Source organism: Eretmochelys imbricata, chromosome 2, assembly GCF_965152235.1.
Source record: "Eretmochelys imbricata isolate rEreImb1 chromosome 2, rEreImb1.hap1, whole genome shotgun sequence".
NCBI classification, from domain to species: domain Eukaryota; kingdom Metazoa; phylum Chordata; order Testudines; family Cheloniidae; genus Eretmochelys; species Eretmochelys imbricata.
Window position 1 is genome coordinate 226,497,417 of NC_135573.1, and position 26,066 is coordinate 226,523,482.

Sequence of the window (26,066 nt, forward strand, 5' to 3'; positions counted from 1 at the left end):
CTAGATGAATCTGCCAAGGAAAGGTCAGCCTTCACCACATATCTCGGGCTGTATGAATTTAATGTACTCCCTTTCGGGCTGTGAAATGCACCCACCAAAGACTTGTAGATGGTCTCCTAGCGGGATTAGGAGAATATGCAGTCGCCTACCTTGACGATGTGGCCATATTTTCGGATTCCTGGGCAGACCACCTGGAACATCTACAAAAAGTCCTTGAGCGCATAAGGGAGGCAGGATTAACTGTTAAGGCTAAGAAGTGTCAAATAGGCCTAAACAGAGTGACTTACCTTGGACACCAGGTGGGTCAAGGAACTATCAGCCCCCTACAGGCCAAAGTGGATTCTATCCAAAAGTGGCCTGTCCCAAAGTCAAAGAAACAGGTTCAGTCCTCTTTAGGCTTGGCCAGTTATTACAGGCTATTTGTACTGCAATACAGCCAAATCGCTGCCCCACTGATAGACCTAACCAAAAAGAAACAGCCAAATGCCGTTCAGTGGACCGAAAAGTGTCAGAAGGCCTTTAACAAGCTTAAAGCGACACTCATGTCTGACCCTGTACTAAGGGCCCCAGACTTTGACAAACCGTTCCTAGTAACCACAGATGCGTCCGAGCGTGGTGTGGGAGCAGTTTTAATGCAGAAAAGACCTGATCAAGAATTCCACCCTATAGTGTTTCTCAGCAAAAAACTGTCTGAGAGGGAAAGCAACTGGTTAGTCAGTGAAAAAGAACGTTACACCATTGTCTACGCTCTGGAAAAGCTACACCCATATGTTTGGGGACTGCGTTTCCACCTGCAAACTGACCATGCTGCACTGAAGTGGCTTCACACTATCAAAGAAAATAACAAAAAACTTCTTCGGTGGAGTTTAGCTCTCCAAGATTTTGATTTCGACATCCAACCCATCTCAGGAGCTTCTAACAAAGTGGCTGATGCACTCTCCTGTGAAAGTTTCCCAGAATCAACTGGTTAAAATCATCCTTGAGATGTGGAAAATATTGTTAGTCTTTATGTACTTGGTAGTATATTTAGAGATGCATGTGTCTTATTAACTCTGTTTTTCCTAGAGCTCCAGGAAGAAATCCCAGCCAGTGTTTCACCCTAGCTGAGATTTGGGGGGCGTGTCATAAATATAAAGGGAAGGGTAAACCCCTTTAAAATCCCTCCTGGCCAGAGGGAAAATCCTCTCACCTATAAAGGGTTAAGAAGCTAAAGGTAACCTCGCTGGCACCTGACCAAAATGACCAATGAGGAGACAAGATACTTTTAAAAGCTGGGAGGAGGGTGAGAAACAAAGGATCTGTGTCTGTCTATATGCTGCTTTTGCCAAGGACAGAACAGGAATGGAGTCTTAGAACTTTTAGTAAGTAATCTAGCTAGGTATGTGTTAGATTATGATTTCTTTAAATGGCTGAGAAAAGAACTGTGCTAAATAGAATGACTATTTCTGTCTGTGTGTCTTTTTTGTAACTTAAGGTTTTGCCTAGAGGGATTCTCTATGTTTTGAATCTAATTCCCCTGTAAGGTATCTACCATCCTGATTTTACAGAGGTGATTCCTTTACTTCTATTTACTTCTATTTCTATTAAAAGTCTTCTTGTAAGAAAACTGAATGCTTTTTCATTGTTCTCAGATCCAAGGGTTTGGGTCTGTGGTCACCTATGCAAATTGATAAGGATTTTTACCAAACCTTTCCCAGGAAGTGGGGTGCAAGGGTTGGGAGGATTTTGGGGGGAAAGACGTGTCCAAACTATGTTTCCCAGTAAACCCAGTTAGAGTTTGGTGGTGGCAGTGGATATTCCAAGGACAAAGGATAAAATTAATTTGTACCTTGGGGAAGTTTTAACCTAAGCTGGTAAAAGTAAGCTTAGGAGGTTTTCATGCAGGTCCCCACATCTGTACCGTAGAGTTCAGAGTGGGGGAGGAACCTTGACAACATCCAAAGTTGAAGGATGGACAAAGCTATAGTGACAACTGCAAGGTAAAGCCCGTTCTACAAGCAGGCTCAATTTGGGCCTCAGGAAGCCTCTATACTTCACATAGTTCCCATCGTTAGAGCCCTGCAACTCTGCAGATATCTACTCTATATCCATGGACCATTTTTGCGGATCGCAGATTGGATGCAAATACAAATTTTGTATCCATGCAGGGCTCTACCCATCATGTACCAGAATTATTTCAAGGGTCAAATTCTAGTCTCAGGTACATCCATACCAATCTATTTACAAAAAGAAGGCAAAAAATGTGGTCATCTGGCGCAAGAAGTCAATGCATGGATTCAAGTGTTTCAGCATCTCAGATGTCCAATGAAAAAGTACATGAAATAGATAGTAAAATGCCCACTGTAACGTCACATAAATGCCCACACAGACACCAGCATATGCTTGAGTACTATAGGGCATGTGAACATAAGTCAATAAGATCAACAGAGGGGTCAATTATGTAAATCTATAGATCAGAGTATGTTGCTGGTAAAGCATATTGTGAAAGAAGAGGCAGACAATCTTCAACATAAACAGAATTGAATAACATCAGGGGCATCAACTGGGTTAACCATGGGCATAATGAAGGAAGATCTTAGTGGTTTTTTTTTTTATATTACACTCATCAACCTATGAATTCAGGTGCCAAATGCCCTGTCTTGTTATGTATTCCAATAAAAACAGTCCCTTTATTCACACCAATAGTATATATTTTCTGTATGCAGCAATAATTTCAACAAACAAACCAAAAAACCCTAATCGTGTATCTTGCTGGTGAGAAGGCAGAGGCACATCACTTTTGTAACTTTTTATTTTTGTGAAGCATTCAGCTATTGTGGAGAAAAGTGCCAATATAAGAAACTGTATGGATAGACAGATTGTATAGATAGACAGAAGTTAAGATCAAACCATTAGATTATTAAATAAAAGTCAACAGTAGTTTTTCATCAGTGAATGACAAGCTGCTCCTGAATTCACTATACAGGCTATGATTGTAAATACAAATTGTCTTGGCAAACATCCAGGTGACTGAGTATCAAATTCAGATATATTAAAGAGAATTGATTTATTTTAAAGATGTGTGAACCTAGGTTTTTTAATTTAACTTCTATGTGTGGAGGGGAGAGAGGGGTTGTTATATTTTTTAAAAGACTGAAGTGTAGCAGTAGCAATATGAAGCTGCGCAGTTATGTTTTACACAGCTTCATAAACTGTAGCCCCCTGTATAATACAAAAATTCTCCCTCCATAATTTTCAAGTTGTGCAATTGTTGTTAACAATTCTACAAATTTTAAAACACCCTCTGCAGCCACACATCTTAACTGGGATACTATGGAGTCCTATGAGGCACCATAGAATTGCAATGCCATAAAACTGCAGTCCACGGAATACAGAAAAACCTAACTGATGTGTATTTTGTTGCACAGACATGAGCATGAATGTTTAGTAGTTTAGAATTCTTATATTTTATAAAATTTCAAACTTGCCCCGTCACTATTCCTTAGTATGGTCAAGTGATATGTAATATTTTATGTTTTAAAGTTTAAGACATGTTTAGTTGTGTGGGGAAAAGTCTTATTTTTTAAGATAGGAAGAATATACATTTTGCCACATGGCTAATTTAATAGCATGGACTATTGTGGCCAAAAAGGAGAATTTTTCAAAATGTTACAAGAGAGTGAAATTAGGGGATTATACTGATTATACTAGTCTTCATACTAGTCCTTACTCATAAAAGTAGTTCCTTTGACTCCAAAAGGAACTATTAGCAAGAATAAGTGCAGGATTGGGTCCTTATTTCTGAAAGCTAAGATACATTAACAGTGATGTAGTTTCCATATCACAATTATCACAGTTGGGAGCATTATTAAGTGTCTGCTCTGTGAATCCGCCTACAGGGAGTTCTAGTATTAGTGGCAGAGAATTGGATGGCAGCACAAATGGATTGGAGATACGCTGCCAGGGAGCTGATGAGGAGGAAATAAAAGTCTGAAAGCTAGTTTGAAAGCAAGGGGTCTCATCCAGATGGTTACGTGCCTCCAGCTGATCTCCTGAAATCTGTGGATTTGAGGGGGTCAAATCCTCTTATTGTGTGTATATGGCAGGGCAGATAAAATCCCTTCCCCAAAGAAAGAATTCAAAGGGAACCCCATGATGGGAACATCAGTTTCTGCATAGGCATAGGCCTCTATTAGGATTTATATTGCAATATAAAATGCTTATTTTCTATAGCCTTCATCCTATTGAAGATGGTAAGATCCTGCAATTATCAGCCAGCAAAGAAAAAGACGACTGTCTTTATGTAAACAGAAAGTCTGTCGGTTGTGCATTTAACTAGCCCTATGATTAGTAGTTTCCCAATATTCCACCATCAAGAGCAGCACAGAGCTCTCTGGATAGCTCACCTCTAAGACTAGCCTGGAGCATGCCTGTACTCTGTTTCAGATTCAGTCTGTTTTTACCCATTAATGTTTTTATGTCAAGTGTTCTAACCATTTAAGCTGATTTCACAAACTGTTACAATAGATAACCATTAATGTCTGGATCACAAATAAGCAACTTTTACGTAGATTGCCAAGCAGGCCAAGGCTTTTCTTAGTGATATTCCAGGAATGCAATACTCAAGAAAATGAGAATATAAGAATGGCCATACTGGGTCAGACCAATAATATGCTGTCTTCTGACAGTGGCCAATGTCAAGTGCTTCTGAGGGAATGAACAGAACAGGCAAGCAGAGGGATGTTGTCCATGCCCATTATCAGACGCTCGGGACACCGAGAGCATGGCATTGCATCCCTGACCATCTTGGCTGGTAACCACTGATGGACCTATCCTCCATGAACGTATCTAACCCTTTTTGATCCCTGTTATAGTTTTGGCCTTCAAAACATCCCCTTGTAATGAGTTCAACAGGTTGAGTGTCTTTTATGAAGAAGTACCTCCTTTTGTTTCTTTTAAACCTGCTATCTATTAATTTCATTGGGTGACTCCTGGTTCTTGTGTTACGTGAAGAGGTAAATAAAACTTCCTTATTCACATTTCCCAAACTATTCATGATTGTATAGACTTCTATCATATCCACCTTTAGTTTCTTTTCCAAACTTAAAAGAGGGTTGGAATTATGATCTTTTAAGGGAGAGAGTCCCTGTCCCAGAGCACCCTTTATTCCCTAAAATGACAAAACTTGCTTCTGCTATATCTCCTCCTACCCCAATTACCTCCTATCTACAGATTAATCAAACTCCTCCACAGAGTGTGTTGACCCTATCCTAACTGGTAGGGGAGGTTAGCCAGAGTCATGTTGGTGTAACAGCTGCTACTCCCAGCTGTCAGTGTAGACCCTGGTTGTTGGTAGGGTAAGAACACATACACAGCTGGGGAGGGCCAACCTGGATCCATTCTGATGCAGTGATTCCCATTTCTGGCTCCAATTAGAATCTAGTTTATTGGCTTTCTCTAGGGAGAGAGTGACAATATACTGATGCTCCATATCTGAGAGTCTATTTTCCACATCTTTCATTTCTCTGTGATCTCTATTTTAGAACCAGTGGCATGCTGCATAAGTATAATCTTGGAGATGGCCTCCCACTAGTAGCAGTTGCAGAGTAACCTTACTTTGCAAACAAAACCCAGGACATTCACATTTTGCATACCATCTTCTCCTTTTTTCTTCCTCCTCCTGTTTTCCTCTCCTTTTTTTCTGTTTCCTGCTCATTTTCTTCCCTTACCCCAGTTCTTCCTTCCCTTTCCCTTTTCTCTTCCCCTTCCCCTCCCTCAGGCACTTCTGCTTTCCACTCCCCTACATTAGCAGACCCAGGATTCTTCCTGCTGAAGTGGTGATGACCCAAATATCTTCTCAGAATGCTGGCAACTGGAACACATCTCCACAGCTCTCTGTTGTCCAGTTGACAGTCAGTATCAGTTCCCCATTGCAGTTTTTGGAAGCCAGTAGCAGAAGAGGAGGACTAGCTACTGCCTGGCTGTCAAAAATGCTTACAGCAAGACAGCACTAGTGGAGGTTCAGACAGCTGAGCAGGCAAAGACAGCTGACTATATCCCAGGGTTATACCGAAACTGGAGTGGTCCCTCAAAACCTGGGACATCCCCATAAATTGTGACATCTAGCCACTTTAAGCAGGTGTGGTGGCTTCCCTGGCACTAGGTTGGAAATATTTATGAAGTCTGGATAATAAACTAAGCAATGAGGGGGCAAATCCAGCTCTCATCTCTATGAACATAGCAGTTGCCCCAACGGTGAAACTGGCAGTTTCACTATGAAAAGGGGGTGGAGATGGGATTTAGGAGGAGGGGTTGTAAAGGGTGCACATCCCCTATGCAGCAAAGGGCCTAGCATCACGTGTAGTCAAAGAGTGCAGAAAGGCAAAGAGAGGGGCCTGGGCAGGGTTAGAGCATTCACAGCTAGAGGCTCCAGTCCTCTCACACATGGCAAGAGCCATAGTGGGCTATTTCAGCCATAGAACCGAAGTGGCCTTCACAAACAAGATGCAGAGCCACTCTGGGTGCTGGGTAGAGAGGCGAACAGATACTCTGCAGTGATAAATGCCAAGCCTTTTACTTCATCCAAGTGCAGGATCCTAACATTGGGCCCTTAAAATGTAAAATGCCCTCTCCAGTCTCCTTACAGATAATGGCTGTCAGTTAGTCCCTACTACAGCTTCTGTAAAAGGAAATGATCAGAGGGTAAGATGAGCTTTGAACTCTGAAAATAAAACTAAAAGGATCACAGTAATATCAAACTTGGAAAATCCATCTTATATTGTTGATAACAGTCACCCAGTAGATTTCAAAACAATATGAAGAAGGCACTTGTGCTGTAGTAAACAAGTCACCTTACCAGATCTTCAGCTGGTGTAAATCAGTATAGTACCAGTGAAGTCATTAGAGCTACACCAATTTATATCATCTGAGAATCTGGCCTTTGCTGTCCAAAAATCTGTTTTTTTTTTTATTTTAAGCCTGATAAAGATTTTTAATTTTTTAGAACTCTATTCCCCTCTCCCCCCTCAGCTAAATTTCCCATCTTACTAACAAACCAGAAGCAGGCAAAAAATCCAATCGTCCCTGTAAAAAGGAAAAATATCAAAACCATGATCATAGTATACCCAAAGTATAAAATGGTACTAGCAGTTCCCGTTATTTGGAGTTTAGAGAAGAAGTAATGAACAGCATAGATAAAAAGATAAACGGCTGTAAAGCTGCTTGTTAAGAACGATCTCTACCACCAATGATAATCCTCTGCACATAGATGGAAATAGCACAGCAAGACCGTAGCCTCAGAACATGGAATAAGAATAAGAATTATAAATACTAAGAACAGGAAACCAAACATGTAGTACATTTGATGGGACCAAATACTGTTTAGAATGAAAAAAAGCTGAATAAAAATACAACCAAATGGCAAGATGCCACCCATGATGATACCAGGCAACGGCTTTGTGAAAAACGACTGCTCTGGGATCTGACGAGGAATCTGGTTTGTACGAACTGGGTGTTCAATAGGCTTTTCTTTGAATCCAAAATATGCACCAATGAAGGTTAATGGGACAGAAATTCCAAACCACATTGCCAGGATAGCAACCAGTGTGCCAAAGGGGATGGCAGCTGATGATCCCTTCACCCACAGAATAAGATTCATAATGAAGAAATCAGCTAAATTTCCCATTGGCTTTGCTCTGGTGAGTAACTACAAAATACCGTAATTATGCTTTTCACTGAAATCTGATTTATTCCAACCAGCCATCCTGGACCCTGAAAGCAAGTGACACTGGTGCAATCATGCATAATCAAAGTATGTTACATAATAGCACTCCATAGTGAATAAAGCCAGAATTGTTCCTCATAATAGCAGTATGAGGCAAGTGGAAATGAATTGAGTCAAACTGTATGCCACCATAAGAGTTTGCAAACCAAAGAACTGCTGAATAGCCAAGTCATCTGATGACAGTGAGACTACATGATAAGCAGCAGTGTACCACTGCTCAATAGTATAAAGAAGGTAGGCACTGTGCAAGGGGTCCTAAAAATACAGAGGCATGATTTTGGAATTTAATTTGTACTGCGGTAGCACCTAAAGGTCCATGTCAGATCTTTCTTATTAAAATTTCTATAACTGACCCAACAAGGGATGCCTTTTACCATGAACTTGGGAGGGCATAGTTATCTTGTGTTCACCAACTTTAACTGACTCGCTACCTCCTAAATAAACTCTGAGGGCCAGTGCCAATACTAGTACACCCATGGGAGGTTTTGGATTTCAGCTAAACCAAGAACATGGAACTGGGACAAAGCTTCACACGTGTTATAGTGCGAACTCTGGACATTAACTAGGCTATTTGTTTAGGGGTTCCTTAAGCCATTCTTCTATTTTGCAGCTTACGGTCTGAGCATTAAAGTGGAGTTTTCTTTTATAGAGCTGTGCATCTGTGTTGTGTTTATGGGGATTCCTGGGACAGCACAGAGGTGATTCCTCATATTAGAGCAATAAATTAGGTTACTAAATGGTAATATTGTACTAGTGGGTAATTAACTGGGAGTCCTAGGTTGATGAAACCACACCAGTGCACATAAGGTCATATTGGTCTTCCTGTCCTTCTGCACTTCACTATATTGCTCTTACCCCCTTCTGCTTCTCTCAGTGCATTATTTGCCACACATTCAACTAATACACAGTTATACTGAGTGTTCAAATCCTTCTCCACCTTGACCTTTCACTACTGTCCAATCACACATCTCCTTCTGAGTCACTGCCATGTCAGATTTCGCATGTCTAAAACTGAGCCTTTCTTCCCATTGTTTCTATTTTTGTTGACAAAACAACCATCCTCCTGACACCCAAGATAGCAACCTCTAGGTAATCTTTGACTTCTCTCTTTCCTTCCCCCCCCCATCAAGTCCCTGGTATAACTGACAGTTCCCCCCCCCCGCCCCTTTATGATATCTCCAGTAGTCATCCTTTCCTCTTTCTCTCTTCCTGAAACACTAGTCCATACTCCAGTCATTTCCCACTGTGATTACTCTAACCTCTCTATTCTAATTCTCCCTTTCTTTGAGTCTCAACTCTGGCTTACACTCTTTCCAAATAACGTTCAGGCATTTTCTTACTTTCAAAGCATTCCACAACTCCACTCCTGCAGCATCTCTGTCCTTACTACCTCCTAAAACTCTACTGTAATCTACCTACACACCACACAATCTTCCCTCCATACTGCCTTTTATCTTAGAGACAGAATATGCTCTCAGGTGCGCCTGCAAAAATCTGGGGTAACTCCACTATATCCATTGAGTTACTCCAGATTTACACTGTGAAATAATAGCAGAACTTTATCCTTAGTGCTCTCTTTAAAGCCTCCCGATTTGCATACATCAAGCCCACTCTCTCTCCTCTTTCCAGTCACTTCTGAAAAACAACCTGTTCTGCAAACCTGCTGGTAATATCAGCATGAGATGCTTTGTTCACTGCACTGTGCCCTTTAGATTGTAAGTACGGATTGTCATTTTTATCAAATATATTCTACCTGTTGTAAAGGACCATGTACAGTTATGGCATTATATGAATAAATAATAATCATAGTGCTCTGTGGGTTATTCTGTTTTTAATATGCATGTATAATCAAAATTTATGAGTGCCTCTAAACAGAAAATTGACACCTTTATAATTCATAGCATGCTGCATATACATTTTAACTCTGAGGTTTGAACCCTACAGTTTACTGTACAGCATATGCTATAATCAGAAGCCTAATTTTAAAGAAGCTAATGAAGTCTAATGTCTAATGCATGCTTTTGCCACCACTATTAGCCACATGATAGTAATATAACCATGCAGTAGACCCTCAGAATTACGATCTGACCAGTCAACCATACACCTCATTTGGAACTGGAAGTACACAATCAGGCAACAGAGACACCCCGCCCCGCCAAAAAAGAAGCAAATACAGTACAGTATTATGTTAGCCATAAACTACTAAAAAATAAAATAAAAGCAGCATTTTTCTCCTGCATAGTAAAATTTCAAAGCTGTATTAAGTCAATATTCAGTTGTAAACGTTTAAAAGAACAACCATAACATTTTGTTCAGAATTACAAACATTTCAGAGTTCTGAACAACCTCTATTCCCGAGGTCTTCGTAACTCTGAGGTTCTCCTGTAAGTACATAAAGATGATATCAAAGAAAGCAGTTTTTGTTATACTGTATAATATGAGAGAAGTACTTTTTTATTGTAAGGAGACAGCTCCGACCCACTAAATGTTTAAAGGTCTTGCATGTATGACACCGTAATTACTGCATCAGTTATCACTCAACTTGCATGAAGAGACACTAATTAGGATTCGCAAACCTGCTCTCAGGCAAGTGGAAGAACAAGTTTACCTGAACAGACCAAGAAAAGAAAGGCAGGTAACTGCATCTCATTCTTACTGATCAGCCTGGTACATTTTCTTGCCGTATTTTTTGCAACTGTTTCAGAATTGAAGTATTAAGCAAAAGAAACAAACAAAATTAGTTGAAACTTTTAGAAAAACTGCTGGTTTTGACAGCCTGAATGTCACAACATAAATTGTTAAACTAATGAGCTACAAACCCTTGTGTGATCCTGTACTGAAAATTACCTGAAAATTACTACTACTTTACACTTATTACCTTAATCATAACTAACAGGCGGATTTCCTTATTGTTTGTTTAAATTGTTCTCAGAATGTAGAATTTAACTAGCTCAAAACCACTAAAAAGGCTTGCAAATATCACTTTGTCCGACTCACTATCAAATACAATCACTAAATATTTAAATATGTTAAGCTGTTGGGACCCATGATTTTCATCAGAATATTGATTGTTCCTCTGAGAATCCTCTGCAGAGAGTAAGCAAAACAATCAGTGCTACTGCAGGGAAATATTTCTGCCTTACCCAGTGGGTGAACCATGGTTTTTTGGGGTGGTGACGGAGAGGTTGGTAAGACTTCATTTGAGTGAACTCTGCACAAACACAAAGATTTCTCTCAGTGACTGAATTTTTCTGCTCATGGGTGCCAAATAAATAAGTGTACATACCATAAATATAACCTCCTTTACTAGAGCCTGAAACATCAGCCTCTTAAATAGACACAGTTGTCCAAGTTCTGCCCTGAATTACCCCCATGTAACCTCACTGACTTCACAAAGGTTCTGCTTGTGTAACTAAGGGTAGAGATTCTCAATGGAAAAGGCCATAAAAATTGTGTATACATAGATGCTTTTTGTGATGTTACAGGTCTGTGGCCTGTAACATTTGAAAAGGATCAATTTCTTCATACATTGACTCAACTATGGTATGATCTCAGATAAATCCCATATATAAAACTAAAGTTTCTTCTACATACACGTTTCAAATGTGCATTTTAACCCCCCCTCCCACCCCACGTTCTGTGTGGGTTGACCTAACATCTCTCACTTCTCCTCCTTTCCCCTCTCTTCTTCCCTGTCTGGTCTTCCCCCTTCTACATACACTCCTGTGTGTGCACAAACATTCTCCTAAACTACTTCTATGAGGGGAGGTGCCCACTTTCTCATGTGACCTTCAAATCCTTCTCAATTTTTTGAGCCTCACCTGCTCTAGTGATCTCACTCTGTGCAGTTTCCACACCATAGGCTGCCAAAACTTAGAATGACAACAAGCTGTGTTCTCTACCCCTTCTGCAAAAAAAAAAAAAGAAGAAGTTAAAACAAAACAAAATATTTTTTCTGGGTCGCTACATCCTCAGAAACAGCCTGATCCACTAACATGTAACTTCTGAAAAGGGCAGAACACTGGTGGTGTGCAGTGATCCATGAAAATGTTACACTTATGTGTTAAGGGTAGAATTTTGTTGAATTTCCCTAAGAACATTTTGATAAATTTCTGTTCCATTCCTTTAGACTGGTACAATTGATGAGAAATGTGAACATCCTGGCTCACAGGCAGTGTAGAGCAAGTTATATTGTATCCTCTGCTATAAGAATCACAGATTTATTTTTCTGATGTATAAAATATGCCTTATTAACATACCTCGGGTGCATGTACAAGTTTAACATACCATTTTTTTACCTCTTATCTAAGATGCAAGAGTAAAAGGACATTCCACAGATATCACCAGGCACTCAAACCTCTCCACTCAAGCAAATATTTAAAAAAAACATTTCAGAAGTTAACTTATACTGTGCCCTAATGTGCAACAGAATTGGGCTTTGTCAGATGAGAAAAGGAAGTGAATTTCAGAGTCAAGCACACTCTACTGAGAACACCTTCAAGACATATAAATAAAGGTTATCAAGTGTCTCAGCTAACCTCATCTGCTACTGTAGTATGTGGAGAAAAAGAGGCAGCAAGAACATTATAGATCAAAGTCAATTTACTACCAGAATCTCTTCCCCCAAACAAACAGCATCGCCTCCATTTTATCCAAATTGAGCATCAGTCAGCCAATTTGTTCTCAGCCAACCCCAGTCTCTATTTATCATCCAGTCGTGAGAAAAATATAACAGAATTACGTATCATGTACATACTGATGACACTGCATCTTAAATTATTATTATTTGTTAGTGCTGGCAGAGTGCTTGGCACTGAGTAACCCACAAGGAGTTTACAGTCTGGCTTAAATAAGACGGGATGCAATGGTAATGGAGGAGGGAGGTTTAACTGGGAATTGGTCCTGCTTCGAGCAGGGGGTTGGACTAGATGACCTTCAGGGGTCCCTTCCAACCCTGATATTCTATGATTCTATGATTCTATGATTCTATGCAAATTAGTGTAATGAGAGAGTTTGCTTTCAAAAGCCACACATCATGCTAGTTCCATTAATTCTGTTATATTGAATGGAAGGTTATAAGATCATTTCAGGCATGAACAAGAGTGGGCAAAGGAAGCACTGAGTTGGGCATTGTTGGCAAACTTAAGTGAGGAGAGTTGTTAATTATGCAATAAGAAGCAAGTGTTGCTACATAAGCGGGTTGGAATTCTTCAGAGCTTCATTGGGGAGGAGGAGAACTGTAACATTCTTTTAAATTGTTACATTACTTAGTTTTGGTGAGTCTTGTTTACAAGCTCCTTAAAGGGAGCATGTGACCAGGCCCACATAAAATGTTATTAATGCAGGCACATAATTTTTCTGCACTCTAGCACTCAGGATGGCAGCAGAAGAGGCAACTCTTTGATTATATTGCATGATCTTTTCTAAAAACATTGGGGTAAATTGTACCTAGGTGTTACCCAGAGCTCCCTGCTAACTGGCCTGATATGATAGAGGAGGCAGAGGATGGGGCAGCATAGGCTTTGTTTCACCTCTTTCCTACCCCTCCTCTATCCAAGGGGTTATACCAAGAAGCCGTACCTATGCTCTAGGAGGTATGACACCCAGGAGTGCTAGTAAAACCTTATTTCCTGGCCCCAGTCAGGACATGGGTCAGGATTACACCAACATCTCACATTACAGAAGTCAGAGTAGTCTGGCTCCAGTAGTTACTGTTAGAGGGATGGCTGTTTTTGTTGATCTCTGTAGAGCTGACAACAAGAGGAAGAAGGTTCCATGAACCATTCTTACCTTGTGTATTCATGCAGGGGCAGGCCACCTGGGTGTAGCTTGCTCACTTTCTTTCCAGTGCACACTGTGCAACTGACAGGATGATAAGGTCCTATGAATGTAAACTTTCCTTCTCTGGCTTTCAAGCGGATTTCTCTGGTTTTGGTCTTGTGCTATACAAACATTAGCAAGGATCTATGAGCTAATTTTGAAGAGCAGATGGTTTTAAAGCTTTTCCTAGAAATCAAATGTTATTTAAGATTTTAAAACTTTACCTCTCTAGCTGAAACTTGCAATCTGGGTAAAACCAATATGCACATTTAACAGTTACCAACTGAAGGACTGATCCTACAGCCTTTGGGCACCCAGGCTGTGCCATATGAAATCAATGGTTCCTTCAGGTGAGACAGAAATACATACCCTGAATAGACAGTATGAGCTTTAGAGATATCCAGTGTGAACCATTAAAAGGACCAAACCCTGGCCTCACTGGAGTCAGTATCAATACTCCCACTTACTTCACAGGATGAAAATTCCCCCCCCCATATATAAGAGGAGACTTCCAAATCCACATTGCACAGATGTTAGGCTTTGCGCCATGCCTAGAATGTTATCTTTTCCCCTATTTCTTATGGCTGTTGAGGAGAATGTGGGCTGTGATAGCTAAGTTTAGGGGCAGTCTTAGGTTTATGTTGTATTTTTAAGCTGGCTGGGTGCCCATAGTTATATTTTAAAAATCTGAAGTGATAAACAATAAATAAATAATATAATGCATTACTGAGCAATTAAAGGTGCTACATTGTCCAAGGAATATTAATCCCTGTTCTACAGGGTATTCAAGACACCATTGAGATAAACTGATCTTCAGTAGGGAAGTATACATACAGAAGGTTCACATATTCAATATTTATTTTGATACTGTTTTCATTTCATAGGGTATGGATATGATTTCAGCATAAAGAGGCACAAGTTTATGATTTTTCTATCGATTATTAATAACTAATAGACATTTTTCACTCACCACAGAAGGTAAAACTACCTAAAACAACATCCACATTGTGTACAAATCATTCTGCAATGTTGCAAAGCCCCTCTTAGGTTGTCTATTTGCCATAGAAAATAGCTTAGGATAGATTTACCACTTCAGCAGAAGTTTAAAACTTTTATTCAAAGGCTCTGTGTATAGCACAGATCTTACTTGGTTGAGGTCACTAAACTTCACCTTTCCATTTGAGTTTTGGTTTCCTTTACTTTAAAACAAAATAGAATGAATGCTATATAAGACCATATGCTATACAGATGCATGCTGTGTAACATCCTTACTTCTATGAAGAAACAGCATAGTGTAGGTTTATAAAGGCTGTTAAGCATTTAGACAGCTAGGAAAAACTGGACTTAGCTGCATATTCATTCAGTGACATCACATGGGGTGTGCATTCACCAGTTGATACATGTAAACTGCTTGGGTGTGCATATACACTAATCCATTGTGTGTGCATATTGAATTGTGTATCTACATGACTGGACTTCTTAATTTTATTTTTCTTTTATGAAAAAATAAATCTTACTATCTCTAGGCCAACTCCTGATGCTGCTGCCCAGCAAGTGTGGGACCCAGCCAGGCTGAGAGGAGAAGTTACTACCTGGGTAGGGCCCACAGAGCTGCTCCATGGCTGCCCAAGCCTTGCCCACTCCTCAGACTCTGCCCCCCCCCCACCACACTCTCCTACATTGCAGTAAGAAAAGGAGGACTTGTGGCACCTTAGTCTCTAGTCTGCCACAAGTCCTCCTTTTCTTTTTGCGGATACAGACTAACACTGCTGCTACTCTGAAACCTACATTGCAGTGAAGTTCTCAGAGTCACATTGGAAGGAACGCAATGCCTCTCCTACCTAACGTCCCTGAGGGAAGCATCCAGCCAGATGAGTGAAAGATAGTAAAAGAGAAAGTGGCCAGCTACTCTCCCACAGCAATGGAGTCACCTGACTGCCTTGAAGTGGAGTCTTCGGCCACCATTGGGATTTATTGGGATCAAAGAATTTCTCCACTCAGTGGGCAATCAAAGTAGGGAGAGAGCATCACAGGCCTCCTGGAAAATCCTCTGTAATACCCATAAGTGCTGCTTCGAAGACTCACACTAAATCCCCTAATCCAGCGGTTCTCAAACTGTGGGTTGGGACCCCCACTAGGGCTGGCTTAGACTTGCTGGGGCCAGGGGCCAAAGCCCGAGCCCCACTGTCTGGGGCTGAAGCCTGAGGACTTCAGCCTTGGGCAGTGGGGCTGAGATTACAGACTCCCTACCTGGGGCTGAAGACCTTGGGCTTGGGCTTTGGTTTTACCCCCAGCCCCCGCCCGGGGCAGGGTTTGGCCCCCCCACCCAGGGTGGCAAGGATCAGGCAGACTCAGGCTTCGGTCCCACCTCCTGGGGTCATGTAATAATTTTTGTTGTCAGAAGGGGGTCGTGGAGCAATGAAATTTGAGAACCCCTGCCCTAATCCATGAGCTCCCTCCCATCAGAACCACATTTTGCACAGATCTTGTCTAGTAGAGAGCTTAGAACGACATAGTTAAAGGCAATAGTCCACGAGTGAGGAAGCCTAAGGAGCTAATTTAAGAGACACTCTCTCCCTGCTGGAACGCCCCCACAAAAAACATCAACGTTCAGAGCTTTTCACAGGTCACATCGTTGCACTCCTAAACAACTCCGAAAGTCCCGAGGAACTGGTGATAAGTACAGACCAATTATCTGTATTGTTAACTTTTAAAACACATGCGAATCATGATTACAAAAAACACCACCACAAATTTCCACTGAAAATGTCATTGAAAAATACGTGAAATGGCAGAATTATCAGACTGATGAAGAAGATGCATATTCCTGGCATATATGTTCACTGGGAGATAATTGCCTGGGCTTGAATTTTCAGTACTGAGTGAGATCACAGTCTTTATCTAGGTTATAAATATGAATTTAGACATTTATTTAATTTTTAAAGCAAAACTCCTTCTGTAAAAATGTTCTCCTATCAAAGATAATATGTAAGGAAGTTCTGTTTCTTATACTTTGTAATCGAGTTTCACAAGCCTTCCTTACATGATACAATCTAAGCTGGAAATGCATGCTGCAGATTTATTGCCGATTACAACTGAGAATTTTCTCACCAAGATCAAATACTTCTCTCCAGTTCAGTCTGGGCAGAATATAGATAGAACATTTCTGTTGACACAAATGTACTAAAACTGTTCTAGAGGGTATTGTGGGAAAAACATCAATTGAAAAATTGATAGCAACTTGAGTTGATTAATGTATGCATTGTTTCAGAGCTGCATGCAATCTTCTTGGCAATAATTCTATTTCCCTACTTAAGCCAACTTGCCAATTATCATTATGCATAACTATGAAACTGGGACAAAAAAAACTTTGATGATAATGTTTACATCTCATCTGGTATGCGCATAAATTTAATCTAGTATAACAGAAAACCCAAAAGCTGCCCTTTTATTACCAAAGTAGTAATGGTTATCTTGCGGAGTATAATCATAAACCAAGTATTTTTACACTGTTAACTTCTGAAATGTTTTTTTAAAACATATGAGTGAACAACAGAGCTAGTGGAATACTGCAAAAACAGTGTTCATAGATGTTCATTTGAATTTCAAAAATCTGTTTGGTTCAATCATATTAAAGTCCCTATTTATTTGCTGTTCAGGAACATTTGCATGGATGGACTTTTGCATGCATACATGTTTGGGGCATTATTGTTCTTCCTTATGGGGATTACTTATATCCTGCAGTTGGTGAATCAGACTCTTAATGATGCTACACTTGAGGTTGAGGGTTCCAGTTTTCCGCAGGCTCACTTATGTACATCTAGTGGTCTTTGGCAATGACTTTACACTTTGAGGGCAGATTTTGACTCTTTATGTAAACCACAGCTGACTTAGGAACACAATATTGTTTTGCGGTGATGTCCTAGATCGGAGTGGGCAAACTTTTTGGCCCGAGGGCCACATCAGGGAATATAAATTGTATGGTGGGCCATGAATGCTCACAAAATTGAGGTTGTGATGCAGGAGGGGGTGAGGGCTCTGGTTCGGGGTTCATTGTATCATTACAATTAATTGTGGATGAAGGAAATGGCCCTTTGCTGATAGCAGACATTGGCTGAAGAAGGTTAAATTGGATTGTAATGACATGCAAAATGTGTTGAATCCAGTGACAGAATTAAAAACAAACTATGAAGCTGTATATAACACATATATAGGGTTAATAAACGGTATAACAGCAAAGCTGCATGTGGCTAAGAGTGCATTTATACATTTCTAAAGGCCTGTCCTGTTCTTTATGCTTTGCAGGAACTCATAGAAGAGCAGCAAGAAGAATTGAAAAATCGGGAAATCATTTCACCTGTGAAGTTCAGTGAGTGGGCTGCATGATTGTTTATGCTCCCAAAAGGGGTAGAAGTGTTAGAATTTGTAAGAAATACAGCTCAACTCAGCAGGAGACAGGAAAACCTCTGGTGTGTAAAATGTCTGAAGTTTAGAAATATCTAGATGTATGTGGGAGTGACTTTACCTAGTTATTGCACCTATGCCTACAAAGGTGCATAGTTTTGTAAGTGTGCTGTATGTTTTCCTTCGGGAGGGAGAGTTTCCTGGCAGGTGGCCACAGTCTACTGCTCCTGAGATAGCTCTCAGAGACTTTTGTCACAGAGGAATGTAAATACCGTTTTCTTTTTTTCTTTTCTGTTGTTACTTCCCTCTGTTTTGTTGCTTTTTGATTATTTTGTAACTTTGATTCCATTTATCCTGCCTTTTCACAGAAGCTGAAGAAGAAACTCTACATATTAGTTTATTTGTTGCAGCTGTTGGTTCATTGTTTGTTCCTTTTTATGGAATTTTTTTTAATCAAAAGTTTTATTTTTTATTTCTGTGCCTATAATATTTTCCCTATGGTTTCTATGGCAGACCAAACAGCAGACCCATTTTCATTGCTGTCAGAACTGCTAAGGGCACACAGCATTGTGGGATGATGTGTTTATGATGAGAGATATACTGGCTATGTGGCCTGTCAGCTACTCACTCACACTTACTTCTCTCAGGGGGATCCCTCCTTTCCAGCAGCCACCATCTATTTCTAATGTCATATACTGTGTGTTGGACAACTGCCTGGCCCTTAACTTGCTTTCTTAGTGTGCCCCATAGTGGTGCTTAGTGCAGGTCCCTCCTTCATGGTGGCCATGAAAAAGAACTTTCTTTGTTCAGGTCCAAAGTAGCTAGCAGCTCCACAGTAAGGGAAAATTGAGAGCTTCCTGTGACCTGACCCAACCCTGCTGTTTTGTACTTGATGTCCATAATTCCACCATCCTCACACCATCTCCTACTTCCTGAGATGTTTTTAAAACTCCCACTGTTGCTACTTGCTACATAGAGGGATGGGGAGAGGAGACAGTTGTAGAGTCCTTATCGCACCTGCTTGTGTGCCTGTGCCCACCTTATATTATTTCTAAGTATCTTTGAATTATTTTTATTTTTTTAATTATTGGAACAACAATGCATACGCAGACTCTAGCCTCTACCTACAGAATGAGATGTGCATTTTTGAAAATTTAGCCTTTTAGAACTGAGAATTCACTTTGCACATTGGTGAAATGAAGCCACTGTTGAAACATAATATACCAGCCCTTTAACCCTTACTACAAAACAGTACAGGGAAAGGAGGTGAAAAATACTGTATTCAATTGAAGCTGCAGGAAAATTTATCAAAGACGTTGAAATTTGAGACATTGGATTTAACTCTGTTTTTGCAAAAATTACCAAGGATTTTTTTACTAACCATAAGTAATGTGGTTTATATCTCAAAGTTTGTATCTGAAAACCTTCAAGCCGCATAGTGCACACTAACAGCTTTGGCCGAGAGCTGGGAAGAGAACCATCAGCTGAATCACCAGCACCACTTCCTCAAGAAGCCTGAGTTCTCCTGAAAGTTTCATATCCAAGTACTTACCTTGCTAAGCCTGTGAGACCTGACAAGATGACTTTCTGAGAGGGTTGGCCACAGATCAGTATCACAGTATATCTGTCACAGATGAAGAAACTACATACAGTGCATGGATCAATGTAATTCATTCAAGGCCATAAAAATCCTCCAGAGAGTGTTACAAATCCCTTGTAAATGCTTGATTTTGTGTTTGGATCTCACTGCATTTAGCTAAGAGATGGGGAGGAAGTCTTGTAGTCAGAAAATTTCCTACCACCAACACATGAAAGGCTCAAAACCTAAGTTATTCCAGCTAAGGTCAGAAAGACTAAATATCTTAATGACAGAAGGGCTTCTCTTGGACAAGATATTTCTCTTCTCTGTTCAGACCACCCATTCTTTTCCATTACCTTGACATCATATTTGAATCTGAAATTTTGTGGATTTCCCACGTTCTTTGTGTCCATTAATATACCTCTACTGCCTCTAAAACACTGACCATATACAACTCCATGGGTATGTCTACACTACGGAATAAGGTCGAATTTATAGAAGTCGGTTTTTTAGAAATCGGTTTTATATATTCGAGTGTGTGTGTCCCCACAGAAAATGCTCTAAGTGCATTAAGTGCATTAACTCGGCGGAGCGCTTCCACAGTACCGAGGCTAGCATCGACTTCCGGTGCGTTGCACTGTGGGTGGCTATCCCACAGTTCCCGCAGTCTCCGCTGCCCATTGGAATTCTGGGTTGAGATCCCAATGCCTGATGGGGCTAAAACATTGTCGCGGGTGGTTCTGGGTACATATCGTCAGGCCCCCCTTCCCTCCCTCCCTCTCTCCGTGAAAGGAAGGGCAGACAATCGTTTTGCACATTTTTTCCTGACTTACCTGTGCAGACGCCATACCAGGGCAAGCATGGAGCCTGCTCAGGTAACCGTCACCGTATGTCTCCTGGGTGCTGGCAGACGCGGTACGGCATTGCTACACAGTAGCAGCAACCCATTGCCTTCTGGCAGCAGATGGTGCAATACGACTGGTAGCCGTCCTCGTCGTGTCCGAGGTGCTCCTGGCCACGTCGGCTGGGAGCGCCTGGGCAGACATGGGCGCGGTGACTAAATTTGGAGTGACTTGACCAGGTCATTCTCTTTAGTCCTGCAGTCAGTCCTATTGAACCGTCTTATGGTGAGCAGGCAGGCGATACAGATTGCTAGCAGTCGTACTGTACCATCTTCTGCCGAGCAGCCATGAGATGTGGATGGCATGCAGTCCTTCTGCACCGTCTGCTGCCAGCCAAAGATGTAAAAGATAGATGAAGTGGACCAAAACAAGAAATAGACTAGACTCGTTTTGTACTCATTTGCTTCCCCCCCTCCCCTGTCTAGGGGACTCATTCCTCTAGGTCACACTGCAGTCACTCACAGAGAAGGTGCAGCGAGGTAAATCTAGCCATGTATCAATCAGAGGCCAGGCTAACCTTCTTGTTCCAATAAGAACAATAACTTAGGTGCACCATTTCTTATTGTATCCTCCGTGAAGTCCTGCCTGAAATACTCCTTGATGTAAAGCCACCCCCTTTGTTGATTTTAGCTCCCTGAAGCCAACCCTGTAAGCCGTGTCCTCAGTCGCCCCTCCCTGCGTCAGAGCAACGGCAAACAATTGTGCATCTGAGTTGAGAGTGCTGTCCAGAGCGGTCACAATGGAGCACTCTGGGATATCTCCCGGAGGCCAATACCATCGAATTGTGTCCACAGTACCCCAAATTCGAGCCAGCAAGGCTGATTTAAGCGCTAATCCACTTGTCAGGGGTGGAGTAAGGAAATCGATTTTAAGAGCCCTTTAAGTCGAAATAAAGGGCTTCATCGTGTGGACGGGTGCAGGTTTACATCGATTTAATGCTGCTAAATTCGACCTAAAGTCCTAGTGTAGACCAGGGCCATGTGTGCTACTGAGTCTACTCCACTTCTGCTAAAATCCTCACCAGTACTTTCATATCCCGCCTTTTTTACTTCCATATTTGAAGGTCCTTACATAGCCCCTTTCCCCTAAGAGTGAGGGATGGTGGGGGGCAGACAAACCATTATAGTACAAATCCTATGCCACTTCCCCTCCCCTGAATCAATGTCATATCACCTTCCTCTATACAGACAGAATGCACATCTACTAGTAGTCACCCACATATTGCCACGCTCATTATGCCAAAGGACCTTCTACAGACATGGAGGAGGGGCTGGATTTGCTTACTGAACAATAGCAAAATACACTAAATAAATACTATGAAAGAATCCAATCTGAGAAACCCTTGTTCACATAGCCATGAAATTTGATAAATGTATTTAAAATATTCACTACTGTTCTCATTTCTGAAAGCATAGCCTTAAGCCTACTGACATTTCATGGTCTGTTAATACAGAACTCTTTAAATATAGAAAAGTACACATTATACATTAAAGACTATGTAGACTCATGCATAATTATACTGTATCAACCTAGGATTGCTTAATGGTGCAAATTATAAATATTGAAGACTATTGCCATAAAAAAATACCGCAAATTACATAAACCTATATCTTTCAAAGATAAATTTTGTTATTAAGTAAAATCACAAATACAATATAGTACAGAAGACATACATGTCTCATGCTCAAAACTTCCCTTCTGAAACTTTAAATCATAACTCATTCCAGGTTATAATGTAGATTACAAGGAAGGTTTCAATCCTGCAAATACTTAAAAGACATGAGTAATTTTACTTACGAATAATAACACTGGAGTAAATTGGAGTTTTGTGTGGGTAAGGTGAGCCAGTCTTGGCCTTGAGTGACCACAGATGTAATTATGTAGGTACTGGTTATTACTCTGTTGTTAAAGTTTGTTTCAATGTTTCCACTTAAAATAGAGATTCTTGGATTAAGTGTAAAAAAATAGTGTTAATGCAATATTCAGATTCAGAAATTAAGCACTCCGAAGTATAGAAATTCAAGACTTAAGCTTACTCCCAACATTAACTCAGCAAAATTACACATCGTATACACTTTATGGTGTATTTTAATAAACAGCAATGATACATTATTATTTACAGGTAGCACTGAGAGCAAGAAAAGAAAAATAAAAAAACTACTACTTCCTAAAAAACCTTAACTTTTGAATTTTCTGACATCTGAGTGCTTGATTTCTCCACCTCATTTCTTTATACCAGCATTTTCTTTTCCTTTTTGTTTTTTTAAAGGAATAGCACATTAATATATAGATATAGATTTGATTGGTTTGGTGTGATTACAGTCCAATAAAACTTGTAAATTTCTTGAACTAGACCAGGATTAAAGTCAGTGCAATTTAGCTAAGTTTTTATTTAATGATGTTGCTACAAGTGAGAGGAGCAATTCTTTATAAAGCTAATTTATCATACACCTGTGTTCCCATCACTTGCCTACTAAGCCATCTCCCCATGACTTAGTCTAATCCAGCGGATCTCAACCAGGGGTCCGGGACCCCCTGTGGTGCCGCAAGCAGGTTTCAGGAGGTCCGCCAAGCAGCACCAGCATTAGACTCGCTGGGGCTCATGCCAGAAGCCAAACTATTTATTTTTAATTATTTTTTTAAAGTTTCTTGTTCATTGTGCCTGTTCTTCTGTCTGATACCTGTATCAAAACAAAAGTTACTTCTGGGTTCCCAAACAATCTTACATGATTATCTCAAAGGAAGTATATGCTAATGAAAAATAAAAATGTTACATTTATTTCATTTGGTGCCTAGATTCAGAGGACTGGTATCATACCCCACTGTGCAGGGTTGTAGGCTGAAAGAAAGGGAAACAAGTTGAAAACAGAGGGAAATAGTATATTCCAACTATAGATTCGTAGATTCATAGATATTAAGGTCAGAAGGGACCATTATGATCATCTAGTCTGACTTCCTGCACAATGCAGGCCACCAAATCTCACCCACCCACTCCTGCAATAAGCCTCTCACCTATGTCTGAGCTATTGAAGTCCTCAAATCATGGTTTAAAGACTTCAAGGTGCAGAGAATCCTCCAGCAAGCGACCCATGCCCCATGCTGCAGAGGAAGGCGAAAAATAGTATATTCCAACTATAATTTTAGGGTGCATATTTCCAATTACTTTTTTCCAATTTGAGCACTGATAAATTGAACACAAGGAAAGTTCTACTAAATATAAAATGAAAAGGAGTACTTGTGGCACCTTAGAGACTAACAAATTTATTTGAGCATAAACTTTCGTGAGCTACAGCTCACTTCATCGTCACGAAAGCTTATGCTCAAATAAATTTGTTAGTCTCTAAGGTGCCACAAGTACTCCTTTTCTTTTTTGCGGATACAGACTAACACGGCTGCTACTCTGAAACCTAAATATAAAATGTTACAGTTAAACTATCTCCCAGTTAGATAATATTGGATCCTTTTGGGGGAGTGGGTGGAAAGGGTATTCACCACTTTTTACCTCTCTTTATAACTTGGATAGAAATATCATTTTAAATACACCACAAATAATCTATTCATAGAGTTGTAACACCTTGTGCTAGGAATGCATAAATGCAAGAAATGCAGAATTGGGCCTACGTATTAGAACACTATCAAAGTAGTTTGAAAAACATTTACTATGGATATTAGATCATCTATCATTGAAAAGTAGGAGAAAAAAATCCATATGTGTTTTCTATTTCTCTGTTGCATGGCACATACAAATATACATATTTCATGCACGCAGAGACACAATTCATTTGTACATGCAGTCATAAACAGATAAATTGTTACTGAGGATTTTTACAAGACCTTCTGTTACAGAGTTTTACATGAAATACTGTGAGCTTGATTCTGCTATTACTAGCAGTGATGTAAGCCAGGAGAAGCTCCAATGAAATCAATAGACTCATACTGGTGTGAAACTTGTGTACATGAGAATAGAATCAAGCTCATTGTATAAGGAAAATATATATATATATACACACACACCTCTACCCCGATATAACGCAACCCGATATAACACAAATTCAGATAGAAAGCGGTAAAGCAGTGCTCTGGGGGGCGGGGCTGAACGCTCTGGCGGATCAGCGCGTCAGCATGTCTGGCTCTGACATGCTGCTCTGAGCAGTGTGTTAAGGGTGCTGGGTCGGGGCCAAGGAGTTGAATAAGGGGCAGAGGGTCTCGGGGGGCGGTCAGGGAACAGGGAGCACGGGGGGTTGGATGGTTCGGAGGTTCTGGGGTCAGGGCGGTCAGGGTACAGGGAACAGGGGCATTGGATAGGGCGTGGGAGTCCCCGAGGGGCCTGTCAGGGGTGTGGATAGGGGTTGGGGCAGTCAGGTGACAGGGAGCGGGGGGGGGGAGGAGTTGGATCGGTCAGGGGTTCTGAGGGGTCAGTCAGGGGGCGGGAAGTGACTATTAATAACGGAAATGCTCAAGGCCAAAGCAAGTTCAATATAACACAGTTTCACCTATAACACGGTAAGATTTTTTGGCTCCCAAGGACCACGTTATATCAGGGTAGAGGTGTATTTTTATAAATATTTAAAGCTTGATCCACAGACTTCCACTGACTTCAAAGGGGTTTGGATCAGGCACTTAGGTCAGAGATCCTGAAACAGTTCAAAAAGTATTAGACTGTGGTGAATACAATACCAGCAGTTTTACTATACTGGTGATAAAAATAAAGCAATGGAAGTAAAATCCCCACATGTGAGGTCTCAGCACCCTGCCCTCTTACACTGTGTAGATTTCAGTTACATATGGAATTATTATTCAGATGACTCTATTGAATTGTTTTTGAATTATGAAATAAATAGGAAGCAGGGACTTTAATTACAACTGCATTTTCTAAAGTACAGACTGATACACATCAATTGGGGGAAATCTGGCTGTATTTAAGTCAATGAGAGTTTTGCCAGGGACATCAATGGGAACAGGATTTCACTTATTATACACTAGCAGTGTACTATAATTATAAGCTCTGTTTATGTTCTCTGAGCTTCAGTATCCATATGTAGTTTACACCTTCAGCTTTAATAGGTTTGTGAATGGAACAATTACATTTCAGTCACTGAACAACTTAAAAATAATTATGTCACCATAATTATTCAGATTAAAGCATTACAAAGATACCGTGCATTTTAGTCATTCTTATAACTAACAAGCAACAACCGGAATCAGACCTACAGTACCTTCTCTTGGTATGATTCACATAATCATAGAATATCAGGGTTGGAAGGGACCTCAGGAGGTCATCTAGTCCAACCCCCTGCTCAAAGCAGGACCAATCCCCAATTTTTGCCCCGATCCCTAAATGGCCCCCTCAAGGATTGAACTCACAACCCTGGGTTTAGCAGGATTCTCTACCTTATTTCTACAGCCATCTTAAGGAAGGGGAACTAGTACCAAACCTGTCCCATGAATTCTTAGTCTTTAAGGTCACCTACCATGTCAGATACTAAGTGGTATAAAATGCCTTTTAGCAACCCAGAAATGTTTTGTTTAAACATCTTGACAGCCTATATTTTTAGCAACCTACTCCCAAACTTGATAAATTCGATATCATCTTCCAGGA

The 26,066-nt window shown here is 40.6% G+C and overlaps 1 protein-coding gene and 1 pseudogene across 1 annotated transcript in view; both read right to left on the bottom strand.

Annotated features, from left to right (window-relative positions):
* Positions 1-26,066, bottom strand: part of ZNF804B (zinc finger protein 804B) — a 352,481-nt gene that overhangs the window by 325,700 nt on the left and 715 nt on the right. The window lies entirely within an intron of this gene.
* LOC144261054 (transmembrane 9 superfamily member 2 pseudogene) lies at positions 6,971-7,663 on the bottom strand (annotated as a pseudogene).